We start from the raw sequence: 15,072 nt of genomic DNA, 5'->3' as shown, positions 1-15,072 counted from the left end.
CACCGTCACCCTCCCCTACTCCCGACCTGAGCTGGAGCTTGTCGGTTCCAGCTCGGGCACGCCGGCCTCTCGACCCCAGTGTTCACCCTCCCTCCTGTCCGCAGAACGACCCGCCCGCCCTCCCATGACCCCCACGCGGAGCGTCCTGTCCCTGTGACCCCACGGGCTGGCCTGCGCTCGTGTCTCAGGCCTGTCTCCCTCTTAGCCAGGGGTCCCAGGGCCTGTGACGCCTGCCACCGCCCTGCGCCCAGGGCAGTTTCTCCTACACACACAGCCCCTGGCTGGCGGGTGGTCAGAAGCATCTCTACCCTGTGCCCTTCCCCGCCGGCAAGGACGCGTCCCCTCTGGGCAAAGGAGAGCTCCGCCCGTCCTGGGGGAGCCTCTGGGCTGGAAGGGCCTGCTCCAGCAGGCCCACCCCTGCCGGCAGTCGTAGTGATTTCTGCGCCTGCCAGGAAACTGGTATTTGTTTTGGAGTGGGTGAGGAGCCGCGAGAGGTTGCCAGGCAGAGAAGTGACAGGGCTGTGTTTTAGGAAGACCTCTTGGGTGTCAAGTGTTGGCTAAACTGAGTGGAGAAACGCTGATGTCAGGACCTGTCTCCCCAGTGCACTGGCACTCCCAGGGGAGGGGCTGTGTTTCCCACATCAGCCCAGGGCTTCCAAGGACTGGGATGGGGACCCCTACTCCTATGCCTAAGCCCGAGACACCCCCAGGGAGAGCTCGACGCTGTGGGCTGCTTGACCCGAGGGAAATTGAGGCCCAGTGGGGCAACGGCTGCCCCCAGACCCCCACGCCCACTGCCCAGCTGGGGCCAGGATGGCTGTGCTCCGTCTGGCACCAGCTCCCCGAATTCCCAGCAGCCCGGCCGCATGCAGCTGGTGCTAAAGATCAGGCTGAAACCCCATCCCTGACCGGCGGCGCGGCCTGGGGGCGCCGTGCCCAAGCGGGACGCCGTGGGCAGGGTCCAGCCCAGGGCCGGGCAGGGAGCTAGGCTGCGGCCAGCTGGGGACGGGGACTCGGGTCCTCGGGGGCCCAGCCATGGAGGAGACGTGGCTGTAAACACCCTGCTGAGAGACCCACGGTCGAGACCCTCCCAGGGGCCTGGAGCGGAGACCACCTGCCCTGGGGTGGGGGGCGGGCTCCTTTCTGATTGGGGCACCGTCTCCCCTTCCTCCTCAGAGAGCTCCCGTCCAACCGGGAGGCTTCAGCTGCATGGCCAGGCCGCAGGAAACGGCGGCACTGGCGGCCACAGTAGGGGTGGGGACCTGCAGATTCTGAGCCTCCACAGCGGGCGGCTGAGCGGCCTGGGCACTGTGGTGTCGCTAATCACCGCGCCTGCCTTTCCGGTTCCCCCCAGGGCGGTGGGCAGCCTCTGCCCGCCTCCTCCTCCGACTGTCCAAGGCCAAGTCGCTCCGGCCACTGTGCTGACCGATCCCTGTGTTTACTGGCCCTCTCCCCAATTCGCAATGTAACCCCCACCCCACTGGGAGACACCGTCTTCTTTCCTAAGTTGAGAGTGTGCTTGGCCCCCACTGGTTGAGGGAATGACCACCTCCCACCCCCACCCAGAGGGTATTCGAGGTGCAGACACTTCTGGTCACCACTGCTTGGTTTCAGGCGGCACATGGGGACTGCCGGTAAGGATCACACGTGAAAGGCAGGGAAGCAGGAGCCTCGTCGCGCGTGTGCAGGAAAACTGGGGGGCGGGACCGGTGAGCCTCCGAATGGAGCGGGGCCCCTAGGGATCACACAGGTGCTTCAGCAGCGGTTGTTAGAAGAGCGCCTGGTCACAGCCTCAAAGTGGGATCTGGAAGTTGGGGGGCAGGGCGTAGGATTAGTCGAGGGACCTTCCTTCCTCCACCCTCGCTGCATCGTCCCCAGGCCATCCACTCCCCTGATTTTGGGTGGAGAGGAAAGTGAAGTGAAAGCGAACGTCGCTCAGTCGTGTCCCACCGTTTGCGACCCCACGGACTGTAGCCCTCCAGACTCCTCTGTCCATGGGATTCTCCAGGCTAGAATACTGGAGCGGGTAGCCGTCCCCTTCTCCAGCGGATCTTCCCAACCCAGGAATCGACCTGGGGTCTCCTGCATTGCAGGTGGATTCTTTACCAGCTGAACCACCAGGGAAGCCCTGGGTGGAGAGGGAGGGTTGGTTAACATCCAAAGACCCAGAGGGAAACATAGTCAACAAGCAAATCCCATTTCCCTTTATTGATCAGGGGCTCAGCTCCCCAACCCGAATCAGACATGCAAAGTGTTGGAACTCCAGCAAAGAGTTAAATGTTCTCAAACACAGATACTAGAGCAGCAGCAGGCAGTAACCACCGAGGACAGGAGGACTCAGGTCCCTACGTAAGGATGAGAATCGCACTTTACGAGGGCTGTCCAGTGAGACAGCGGCACGGTCGGCAGACAGTGGAGGAGCCAGCCTGAGCAGCCTCAGTGCTTTAGACACACGTCACCTCCCTAACCTCCACCAAATGTTTCTACAGCAACTGGTCCCCATGCAGTTAACTTCTCAAACCTGGCTCCAAATAAATGCTTGATTTCTTTTCCAAAGCCTACAGTTCAAGATCCCAGGAGGTGTGGGCTGCTGTCAGAGTCCAGTTGATGACGATGGAGGGGTCAGGAGGACGCGACATCCTTGACCAGACGGTCGCCGAGGGCCCTGATCGCCTGCCAGGTGCGTCCTGGGCTCTCGCAGGCTTGGGCACCTCTGAGCCCACAGCTATCCTGCGGTGTGCTCCTGCAGCCAGGAGATGCTAGGGCTGGGGAGCCCTGATGACTCAGCCACACGGCTGGGAAGGCAGCCAGGTGGACATGCCTCTTTGCCCCTCAAAACAGGGGTTTCTCCATTTATAAAATGAGAGACCCAGGTCTGCTTGCCCGCGAGCCGGTCCAGTCCCCACTACAGAGCTTCCTCCTAGGAACCAGAAAAGACAGGAAAAGAAAGCAAGCAAGGAAGGAAAGAGGAGGAGAGAGAGAGAGAATCCCTACCCCCCGTAAAACAAGGAGAATTCCAGCAGAGCAATAATCCAGTGCCAGTCACGGCGGAAGGTGACTGAGCCTTTGGTTTGCTGGCTCAGTGACACTTTGATGCTGCTCTTTCCAAATGCCCAGCCAGCACCCACAAGTGATTTCAGGACCCAGAGGTGCACCTTCCCCTAGGTCCCCACTTCCCTCTTCCTGAAACCCTCACGCCTCCCACTGTCCTCACAGAGAATTCTGCAGAATGCCCTCAGGCTGCCCCTGGGCTCCCCACTGACCACATCCGGGGAGGGGGCACCTGCCCGCCTAGGTCGTTGGATGCCTGCCCTGGGGAGATTGGCAGTGGCCGGCTGGGTCTCACTAATGCCCACAGCAGAAAACGAATTTACTGCCTGGTGACGGGTCTGTGCTCCTGAAGGTGCGCAGGATGGGGCCCCAGCGTGCTGGCTCCAGGGACCAGGAGCCTGACCGCCTGAGGCCCAGTCGCATCCCAGCCTGGCATCCACCTGGAGGAAGTAGCCCTGGCCATGTACGGCCCTCATGTACGGGCGTGATCTGAACCGTGTGGTGGGACGTGGTGCCCGGAGCTCGTGGGTCCCTCAGGGGCCTGTAGGCTTTCCTCTGCTTCCCGGCCGTGGTTCTGCTGATGATACAGCGAAGGCCGACGTCCTCTGAGACCGGCCCAGACTTACCTCTCTGCAGAGGCTGGGGGCAGATGTGAGCTCAGGCCTCCTGGGGCCAGAAGGCTTTATTTACAAAAATTATGGGGATGAAAAAACTGCCCTTACGTGGTGGGTAGCATGAGCATTTAAAAGAAGAAAAATGTCCTCTCCTGGCTTTCTGAGATCGGTTAAGAATGATCGCAGGCTAAAAAGAGCAAGCCCACAAGTTGGGCTGTGTGGTTGTTCGGTTGCTAAGTCATGTCTGACTCTTCGCAACCCCATGGACTGCAGCACGCCAGGCTTCCCTGTCCTTCACTATCTCCTGAAGTTTGCTCAAACTCATGCCCATAGAGTCAGTGATGACATCAGACCATCTCATCCTCTGTTGCTCCCTTCTCCTGCCTTCAGTCTTTCCCAGCATCAGGGTCTTCTCCAATGAGTCGGCTCTTTGCATCAGGTAGCCAAATATTGGAGCTTCAGCTTCAGCATCAGTCCTTCCAGTGAGTATTTAGGGTTGATTTCCTTTAGGATTGACTGACTGTTTGATCTCCTTGTTGTCCAAGGGACTCTGAAGAGTCTTCTCCAGCACTACAATTCTGAAGGATCAGTTCTCTGGCACTCAGCCTTCTTTATGGCCCAATAAGCTAGGCAGAGATAAAATCCAGGGGAATTTGGTGGTGGACGTGAACAGCCAATGACCTTATTTCCTGGTCAACACTACTGGACATTTGTGATCTTCTAGAAGAAGTGATGGGGTCTGCCCCAGGATTTAATTCTATGGATAACGCTGATATAATTCCCTAGTCACGTAAGCATAGCCTGATCTCAAACTTATTTATTTGTTTGTAGGTTGCATAGCAGGTGGGACTCAGTTCCCCAACCAGGGATTGAACCCCGGTCCACAGCAGTGAGACCGCGAGTCCTAACCACTGTACCGCCAGGGGATTCTCTGAACGTATTGAACATTTGTTTTCTCACTGGTAAAAGAGGACGATACTGTTCTCAGTGAAAAGGGTGTGAACTCTTGAATCAGATGGACTCGGGTTTAAATACCACTTTTACAACCTGGAGGCTGTGAGCCTGGAGTGGCTGGGACAGAGGGAAGCAGAGGGAACTTTGTCAGCCAGGCAGAGGGTCATCAATCACCAGGGCCGCAGGCCGTGGTGATGAGTGGCCTCGTACTCTGAATAAGACGGCAAGCTGCTGTAGTGTCCTGAGCGCAGGGATCGTGAGATCTGACGTGAGCTGGTAGTTTTTAATATTTATTTATTTGTTTTATTTATTTGGCCGTGCCGGGTCTTTGTTGCCGGGCGCGGGTTTTCTCCAGTTGCGGCGAGCAGGGGCTCCTCTCTAGTTGCGGTGAGCAGGCTTCTCGCTGCAGTGGCGTCTCTTGTTGCTGAGCACGGGCTCTAGACACATGGGCTCAGTCACTGGGGTGCACAGGTTTAGCCGCCCCACAGCATGAGGAACCTTCCCGGACCAGGGACCGAACCCGTGTCCCCGGCATCAGCAGGTGGATTCTTAACCCCCGGACCACCAGGGAAGTCCCTGACGTGCGTTTCTAAAGGGCCCCTCTGGCTGCTGGGTAGAAAACAGACGGAAGGGAAATAAGAGTGTGTGCAGGGGAGTAGATGGGCTTCCCGGGCAGCCAGTGGTAAAGAAGCCCCTGCCAGTGTAGGAGACGCAAGAGACGCAGGTGCGATCCCCGGGTCGGGAAACCGGGAGCAGGACATGGCAACCCCCTCCAGTGTCCTCGCCTGGGAAATCCCGCGGACAGAGGAGTCCACGGGGCCCCAAAAGAGCCGGACACGACTGAGCAGGCACACGCCGCCGGGGGAGGACAGGAGCGGCCCTGCAGTCATTCGGAGAGAGGAGGTGCCCGGGACCGCAGGGGAGGGAGGCCTGGTCAGGTTCTAGAGGCCCCTGCAGGCAGGACAATGACGGTCTGGCTGGACCGTCACAGTCTGTCATTGAGTATCGGGGGTTACATCAGGGGTCGGTTCCCCTGGACCGAGCTCCCCGGCAGAAGCGTAAGCCTCTACCATCCATCGATGGAGCCCAGCTCAGCCACACTTGGTGAAGGATGGTGAGCCACGGCTGCACCGCGTGTCCCTGACCCCATGCCCTCCTGCCCACCCAGCCACCCCGCCCCAGAGGACTGACGGTGGGGCGGGACTGCAGCCGCAGCCCAAGGGCCTGGAGGGGCCGTGCTGAGGCCAGGGGCAGGGAGGGTGGGAGCAGGAAGCCTGTGGAACGGCGAGGGAAGGGCCCGCGAGGAGGGATAAACAGGCCTCTGCAGATAACTGGCGAGGACTTTCCCGGCGGTTCAGAGGTTAGGAATCTGCGCTTCCACTACAGGAGTCACAGGTTCCATCCCTGGTCGGGGACTAAGATCCCACGTGCCGTGTGGTGCAGTGCAGCCAAAAAGAAAAAGAAGGAAAGCAACAAGATGAGTATGGCTGACCGGACGTTGGCTCTAGGGCAGCCCACCAGCCACGTGGCTCAGGGGACAGGGAGGGGGCTGCCTGCACCCCTAATGGAGGAGCCGGCCGTGCGCCCCGCTGGGCCCCGAGGACACGCGCGCCAGGAGACTCGGCCTTCTGACGGAGGGCCCTGTCTGGGCCCGATCTGCAGAGAAGAGTCTCACACTGGCCGGCAAACCCACCCGAAGACCCCGGCGGCCTTGAGCCCTGTTTGGATGTCACTTAATCCTCCCTGAGGGGGGTCACTTTCTTTCTGTCAAGTACCATTCTTCAAAGCCCGCTAAGGCCCTCCTCTGCCAGAATCCTTCCCCGGTTCGTTCCTCTTCACCCACACTGCCCCCCATCCTCCCGTCCCAGCTGGTGCCATTCCCACACCAGGCCGCCCTCCTGCGAGCAGTCCCCTCTGTCCTCTGAGCCCCCCGAGGAGAGGTGGCGCCAGCGTCTCCCTCTGGCCGTGCCCACCGCCCCATCCTGGGTGCCGCCCGGGAGTTACTCAGCCTTGGGAGCTGCGCCAGGAGATGGGAGCCTTCAGGCAGAAACCTGAGCGGATGCAGCCGATCACCTGTTCGCAAATGACCGTGAGGAGAGGGGAGGGTCGGGCCTGGCGGGCGGGATGGTGGCCGTGGCCGGCCCGGCGTCCTTCCCACGTGACCTACGGGCGGTGCCCGTGACGGCCGGAGGTTTAATGGGTCTCAGCGCTGGTGTTTAATGAGCCAGCCAGGCTGTTAATTGCTTTGTCAGCTTTTCTGCCAGGGCCACTCTCTGGCGAGGACAGGAGGTGAGAGGCTGCAGAGCGGCCTGGAGTCGTGAGGGCAGGTGTCTGTGCGGCCAGGGAGGCCCCGAGGGCAGTCAGGCTCCTGCCTCCAGGGTCCCCGAGGCGAGGAGCAGAGCAGAGGCCAGGAGTAGGAAGAGCTGATGTCTTTGTCTGAGATCTATTTTTGCCATTTTGCTCATCACCAAGGCCTGGCTGAGTTGGCAGGCAGGCTCATCCCAGTTGCGGTGCCCCCCCCCCCCCGCCACCCAAAGGTCATCCCATCAAAGACACAGAACCCTGAAATCAAAAGAGGCAGCCACTCCCCAGTCGCAGGCCAGTTTAGTGGGGCTGTGACCCCGGGGGCCCTGGGGCTGTGACAGTGGCCGTGCTCTCTGGCCCCAATGAAGAGCTGACAGACGCCATCAGACAGACTCACTTAGAGGTGAGGAGAGGTGGGCATGAAGGAGAGAAGCCTTGAGAACAGGGGGACCCTCCCCATCTGCCCCTCCCCCCACCACGTGGAGCCATGCAGCCTCTCTGGTCCTCAGCCCTGGCGGGTGGTCCTGGGCCAGCATGGAGCAGCGCCACCCCTGCAGGGACCATGACAGGGGAGGGGGCCAGGGACACAGCAGGAGCTGGACAGGGGGCGGGGAGGGTGGACTGTGACTTCAATTCAAATCCCCATGGGTTTTTGACCTGATTTTCTTTAACTTGCCTCCCAGGCTACCCAACTCTACAACACCCGTGTCGGCCCCTCCTGTCCACTGGGGACATGGGTTAGCCTGAGGCTGATTCTTGGGAGACAGCTACTGTGCCCAGTGGGGTACTTCAGTGCCCCTGGACTATAAGCCTGGCCTCTGTGCCCCAGCCGAGAGGTGGGGGCTGAGGGTAAGCAGCAGCAATGCAAAATCCTGACCCAGATACAACCAGAGCTGCTAACAACCAGGTGAGCTTAGAAACCCCTCTTTAACAAGAAGACCCCTCCAACCACTCAGAGGTAATGTTCACTCTCTGGATGGTTCCTTCACAGACACAGATGCCAAGTGTGACTCCATGCTGGATCTGTCTCTGTGACTTTCATTTCAGTCAGTCAGTCGTGTCCAACTCTTTGCAACCCCGTGGACTGCAGCACGCCAGGCTTCCCTGTCCATCACCAACTCCTGGAGCTTGCTCAGACTCATGTCCATCGAGTCAGTGATGCCATGCAGCCATCTCATCCTCTGTCGTCCCCTTCTCCTCCCACCTTCAGTCTTTCCCAGCATCAGGGTCTTTTCCAATGAGTCAGCTCTTCACATCAGGTGACCAAAGTACTGGAGCTTCAGCTTCAGCATCAGTCCTTCCAGTGAACGCTCAGGACCGGTCTCCTTCAGGATGGACTGGGTGGCTCTCCTTGCAGTCCAAGGGACTCTCAAGAGTCTTCTCCAACACTGCTTTCTTTATGGTCCAACCCTCACATCCATACATGACTACTGGAAAAACCATAGCTTTGACTAGATGGACCTTTGTTGGCAAAGTGATGTCTCTGCTTTTTAAGATGCTGTCTAGGTTGGTCATAGCTTTTCTTCCAAGGAGCAAGCATCTTTTAATTTCACGGCTGCAGTCACCATCTGCAGTGATTTTGGAGCCCAAGAAAATAGTCTGTCACTGTTTCCATTGTTTCCCCATTTGCCATGTTTCTATTTGCCATGAAGTGGTGGGACAGGAGGCCATGATCTTCATTTTTTGAATGTTGAGCTTTAAGCCAGCTTTTTCACTCTCCTCTTTCATCAAGAGGCTCTTTAGTTCCTCTTCACTTTCTGCCATAAGGGTGGTGTCACGTGCGTAAATTTATCCCAGCAATCTTGACTCCAGCTTGTGCTTCATCCAGCCTGGCGTTCTGCATGATGTCCTCTGCCTAGAAGTTAAATAAGCACATAAGTTAAAATCTGTGACTTTAACCTTTGTGTTTCATTGCTTTTGTTATTATAATAATACATAATGACCTGCCTGGGGAGCCCTGGCCCTCTGTTGAGGAGATTAACACACCCCCTTTCTGATGTTGGCCATTCCTGGAGATATTTGAAAGATAATGGCCTTTCTTTCCTCACCTCCTCCCCGTCTCTGTTCTATAAAAGAAACTGGCATCCAAACCCCAACAAGATGGTTAATCTGAGACATTATTTGGCCATCTTCTCAGTCAGATCACTTTCTGACTAAAGTCATATTCCTTGCCTCAACACCTCATCTCTGTTAACTGGCCTGTCATGGCACAAGCAGCTGGAGCTTGGACTCGGTAACACTACCGCAAGCACACTCAACACCCCACAGATGCACACCATGAACACACTAACCACACACACCACAAACACCCCACAAGCATGTGTCACAAACACACCACACACACACACCACGAACACAGCGACTTCCTGCTTGTGATGGTGTCAGCTACAATGGGCACTTGCCAAGAGCACTCGCCGGTGACTGAACAGCAGCAGCATTTGCCATCTGCCTCTGTGGAGGCTGAACACGCATTGCCGAAGCTGCTGACCTCAAGAGCCCCTGAGGGAGTTCAGGGTAGGGTGAGGCACTCTGTGCTCCAGGGAATCCAGTGGGACAGGTCTCTACATAGTTAGATGTTTTCAGGAACTGGTTTCCTGATCCTAATCCTTGTATGTCCTCATATCTAGAAAATCACTAAGTCCTTTCATGGTGACATCAGCTCCACGTGGCTAGCATAAATCCTTTTGTGAATTAAGAGCTTGATTGCACTGAGCACCCGCTTCACCACAATCGTGTCTGCTGGCCTTCCCCTGCCTCTCCAGAGCAGCCTCTCAGCGTGTCTGAGGTGCTGCCTCCCTGGCTCAGTCCTCATTTTGCCACAGATGAAGCTCACAACTCCCAAGTTGTGCATCTCTTCTAGTTGACAAAGGGAGACTGAGCGACGGGCAGTGAGAGGCACGAGCGAGACCAGACGTCTCGTTTCAGGGAAGGTGAGGACAGCATCGCCCCAGCCCCTGCTCCCCCTCCCCCCCACCCCGCCCCAGCGAAGGCCACTGACGGAAGGCACTGGCCTCTGTCCAGACAGCCCGGGCGTGTGTTCAGGTGTCAGCCCATGGAATCGAGCCGAAATGGAAAGACTGTCTCTATCACCACAGAAAGGACTGTGAACAGAGAAGGTGGGTGTCCCTGGAGAGAGAACTGAGCGGAGCCTTCTTGACAGAAGAGAAGCCATTTTTGTCCTGAGCCACTTTGCGACCTGAGCCTGGACACAATGTTTGTCCTTGAACAGATCTTAGAAACCAACAGTCTCAAGGAACAAATGAACAGCTGTTACCGGGCAGGAGCTGTGGGAACAGCAATGATAATACATCTGCTGTGAAGACTCCCGGTTCTGGGTCAATGGTGACGATCCGCTTGAAGCTTGGCCACCGGATAGACAGGGACACACGGGAGGAGGACATTGGCCTTTTCTGACCCTATGACTTCAATCAGCTAAAGGCTGGACTCTGTGGACCTCTGCCCCAATCGTATGCTGACTTCTCCCCTGCTCAAGCCCCTTCATGAACATACCTGTGCCCTTAGCTTAAACCCCCCGGAGTCCTGCTGCTGAGGAGACACCACTTTGGGAAAGATTCCAGTTTTCTCCTTGTTACAGAAGAAATAATAATAATAACCCTGCCTTCTGATCTTTGGCTTGGTTGCATCTTCTGGCTCAGCACTCATCAAGATGCAAACCCAGTTTTGGGGGTAACTGTTTACCCCAGATTGGAACTCGAGCCCATGTGCTGGGACTCAAACCCAGCCAAATGCCTGTTTGGGACTTAAACCCACATGGCTGGGACTCAAACCCAGCCAAACCCATGGTACCTGGTTTCAGGACCTAATGAAACTCAGGTTCTTGATGTCTCATTGCAGAAAGAATTCAATGAGAGACAAAGTGATAGGTAAGAAGCAGATTTATTCCAATTCAAAGAGCACACTCCACAGACAGAGTGTGGGCCGTGGCAGAGGGTGAATGCAGACCGGAAATTAGGCGAGGTTAGTTTTTATGGGCCGGGTAATTTCATATGCTAATGGGTGGGAGGATTATTCCAACTATTTTGGGAAGGGGTGGAGATTTCCAGGATCTGGGCCACCGCCCACTCCCTGGTCTTTGAACAGGCCTTGGAGCTGTCCTGGTGCCTCTGGGCATGTCATTTCACGTGCTGATTGAGGATCAAGGCCTAGCCTTGGCTGCCACCTTGGTCTCGTTTGGTTCTAACTGGTTCATGTCGTGTCCTTCTTTCAGAAGCTGTGCCCGGCCCCTGTCCCTCCTGTTACAGCAGGACCTCTCCCCCCTCCAGCTTCCTGGGCAGTTTAAAGAGGGTGTGGCACACACATTTATTCCCACAGTGAAAGAAAGTGAAACTGAAGTCGCTCAGTCGTGTCCGACTCTTTGCAACCCCTGGACTGTAGCCCACCAGGCTCCTCTGTCCATGGGATTCTCCAGGCAAGAATACTGGAGTGGGTTGCCACTTCCTTCTCCAGGGGATCTTCCCGACCCAGGGATGGAACCCAGGTCTCCTGCATTGCAGGCAGACGCTTTTAACTTCTGAGCCACCAGGGAAGCCCACAGTAGCTACGGGAAATCTCTGCCCGTGATGCGGGTGAGATCCATGCATTCATTGCATCAGTATTAGTCCAGCAGCTGCTGTGTGCTGGGAGAGAGCTGGGGTCCTGCCTCCAGCGTTTTCAGTCTGACTCACATTCTAACGGGAGATCCAGGAAAGCGTGTGATTATGAAGCAGGAGGGAAGGGGGCAGGGCTTAACTTCTGCAGTACAGAAACAGCCCGAGGACGCGATGTAAACGGATTCGACCCCGTGGGTCCAAGATGGCAGACAAGCCCACTTCCACTGGCCCTGGAGCCTCAGTGTCCACTCACTGTGACACAAGCCAAGTGACACACCCGGGTCAGCAGGTCTGTTCCGAGACTGACCGCCAAATACCGGAAAGGGAAAGTATGTTTGTGCTCAGTCACTTGTGTCCGACTCTTTGCAACCCCCTGAACTGGAGCCCGCCAGGATCCTCTCTCCATGGGATTCTCCAAGCAAGAATACTGGAGTGAGTGGGTGGTGGTCCAATTCCTGGAAATCCCACCCCTTCTGCAAAATATCTGGAATAATCCTCCCACTCATTAGTTTATGATATTACTCAGCCCATAAAAACTAACCACACCAGATTTCGGAGCCTCTCTCACCTTCTCAGACGCCCCACACCCTGTCTGTACAGTGAACTTCTCTCTAAATGAATCCACTTCTGACCTATCACTTTGTCTCTCATTGAATTCTTTCTGCCATGAGACAGCAAGAATCTGAGCTTCATGAAGTTCTGAGATCAGGTGTGTGATCTCCGTTAAAAGATCACAGGGTGAAGTCCCAATGTGAGGTTCACTTCAGTTTAGTCACTCAGTCGTGTCTGACTCTCTGCAGCCCCACGGACTGCAGCACTCCCTGTCCATCACCCACGCCCGGAGCTTACCCAAACTCATGTCCACTGAGTCGGTGATGCCATCCAACCATCTCATCTTCTGTCGTCCCCTTCTTCTCCTGCCTTCAGTCTTTCCCAGCATCAGGGTCTTTTCCAGTGAGTCAGTTCTTCGCATCAGGTGGCCAAAGTATGAGCTTCAGCATCAGCATCTGTCATTCCAATGGATATTCAGAATTGATTTCCTTTAGGATGAACTGGTTAGATCTCCTTACAGTCCAAGGGACTCTCAAGAGTCTTCTCCAACACCACAGTTCAAATGCATCAATTCTTTGGCACTCAGCTTTCTTTATGGTCCAACTCTTACATCCATACATGACTACTGGAAAAACCATAGCTTTGACTAGATGGACCTTTGTTGGCAAAGTAATGTCTCTGCTTTTTAATATGCTGTCTATGTTGGTCATAGCTTTTCTTCCAAGGAGTAAGCATCTTTTAATTTCATGGCTACAGTCACCATCTGCCGTGATTTTGGAGCCCAAGAAAGTAAAGTCTGTCACTGTTTCCATTGTTTCCCCATCTATTTGCCATTAAGTAATGGGACCAGATGCCATGATCTTAGTTTTCTGAATGTTGAGTTTTAAGCCAACTTTTTCACTCTCCTCTTTCACTTTTATCAACAGGCTCTTTAGTTCCTTTTCACTTTCTCCCATAAGAGTGATGTAATCTGCGTATCTGAGGTTATTGACATTTCTCTCAGCTATCTTGATTTCAGTTTGCACTTCATCCAGCCTGGCATTTTGCATGATGTACTCTTCATATAAGTTAAATAAGCAGGGTGACAGTATACAGCCTTGACACACTCCTTTCCCAATTTGGAACCAGTCTGTTGTTCCATGTCCAGTTCTAACTGTTGCTTCTTGACCTGCATACAGGTTTCTCAGGATACAGGTCAGGTGGTCCGGCATTCCCATCTCTTGGAGAGTTTTGCACAGTTTGTTGTGATCTACACAGTGAAAAGCTTTGGTGTAGTCAATAAAGCAGAAGTAGATGCTTTTCTGGAATTCTCTTGCTTTTTCAATGATCCAGTGGATGTTGGCAACTTGATTTTTGGTTCCTCTACCTTTTCTAAAACCAGCTTGAACATCTGGAAGTTCACGGTTCATGTACTGTTGAAGCCTGGCTTGGAGAATTTTGAGCATTATTTTGCTAGCGTGTGAAATGAGTGCAATTGTGCAGTAGTTTGAGCATTCTTTGGCATTGCCCTTCTTTGGGGTTGGAATGAAAACTGACCTTTTCCAGTCCTGTGGCCACTGCTGAGTTTTCCAAATTTGCTGGCGTATTGAGTGGAGCACTTTCACAGCATCAATTTTTAGGATTTGAAATAGCTCAACTGGAATTCCATCACCTCAACTAGCTTTGTTCGTAGTGATGCTTCCTAAGGCCCACTTGACTTCACATTCCAGGATGTCTGGCTCTAGGTCAGTGATCACACTATCGTGGTTATCTGGGTCATGAAGATCTTTTTTGTACAGTTTTTCTGTGTATTCTTGCCACCTCTTCTTAATATCTTCTGCTTCCGTTAGGTCCATACCATTTCTGTCCTTTATCGAGCCCATCTTTGCATGAAATGTTCCCTTGGTATCTCTAATTTTCTTGAAGAGATCTCTAGTCTTTCCCGTTCTATTGTTTTCCTCTATTTCTTTGCACTGATCACTGAGGAAGGCTTTCTTATCTCTCCTTGCTATTCTTTGGAACTCTGCATTCAAATGGGTATGTCTTTCCTTTTCTCCTTTGCCTTTTGCTTTCTTCTTTTCTCAGCTATTTGTAAGGCCTCCTCAGACAACCATTTTGCCTTTTTGCAGTTCTTTTTCTTGGGGATTGTCTTGATCACTGCCTCCTGTACAATGTCACGAACCTCTGTCCATAGTTCATCAGGCACTCTGTCTATCAGATCTAGCCCCTTAAATCTATTTCTCACTTCCACTGTATAATCATAAGGGATTTGATTTAGGTCACATCTGAATGGTCTAGTGATTTTCCCCACTTTCTTCAACTTAAGTCTGAATTTGGCAATAAGGAGTTCATGATCTGAGCCACAGTCAGCTCCCAGTCTTGTTTTGCTTCTCCATCTTTGGCTGCAAAGAATATAACCAGTCTGATTTCAGTATTGACCATCTGGTGATGTCCATTTGTAGAGTCTTCTCTTTTTTGTTGGAAGAAAGTGTTTGCTATGACCAGTATGTTCTCCTGGAAAAACTCTGTTAGCCTTTGACCTGCTTCATTTTGTACTCCAAGGCCAAATTTGCCTGTTACTCCAAGTATCTCTTGACTTCCTACTTTTGCATTCCAGTCCCCTATGAACATCTGTTTGGAGTGTTAGTTCTAGAAGGTCTTGTAGGTCTTCATAAAACTATTCAACTTTAGCTTCTTTAGAATTACTGGTTGGGGAGTAGACTTGGATTACTGTGATATTGAATGGTTTGCCTTGAAAACAAACCGAGATCATTCTGTCATTTTTGAGACTGCACCCAAGTACTGCATTTTGGACTCTTTTGTTGACTATGAGGGCTACTCCATTTCTTCTGAGGGATTCCTGCCCACAGTAGTAGATGCGATGGTCATCTGCGTTGCCTTCGCCCATTCCAGTATGAGAGGCAATGCAGGGGACATAGTTGCAAGTACAGTGAGGTTAGGGGACTTTTATTGACGATGCCAAGGCCTTTGACTGTGTGGGTCACAAC

Source organism: Bos javanicus, chromosome 16, assembly GCF_032452875.1.
Source record: "Bos javanicus breed banteng chromosome 16, ARS-OSU_banteng_1.0, whole genome shotgun sequence".
NCBI classification, from domain to species: Eukaryota; Metazoa; Chordata; class Mammalia; order Artiodactyla; family Bovidae; genus Bos; species Bos javanicus.
The sequence above is the reverse complement of the archived record's forward strand: the minus strand, read 5'-3'. Positions refer to the sequence as shown.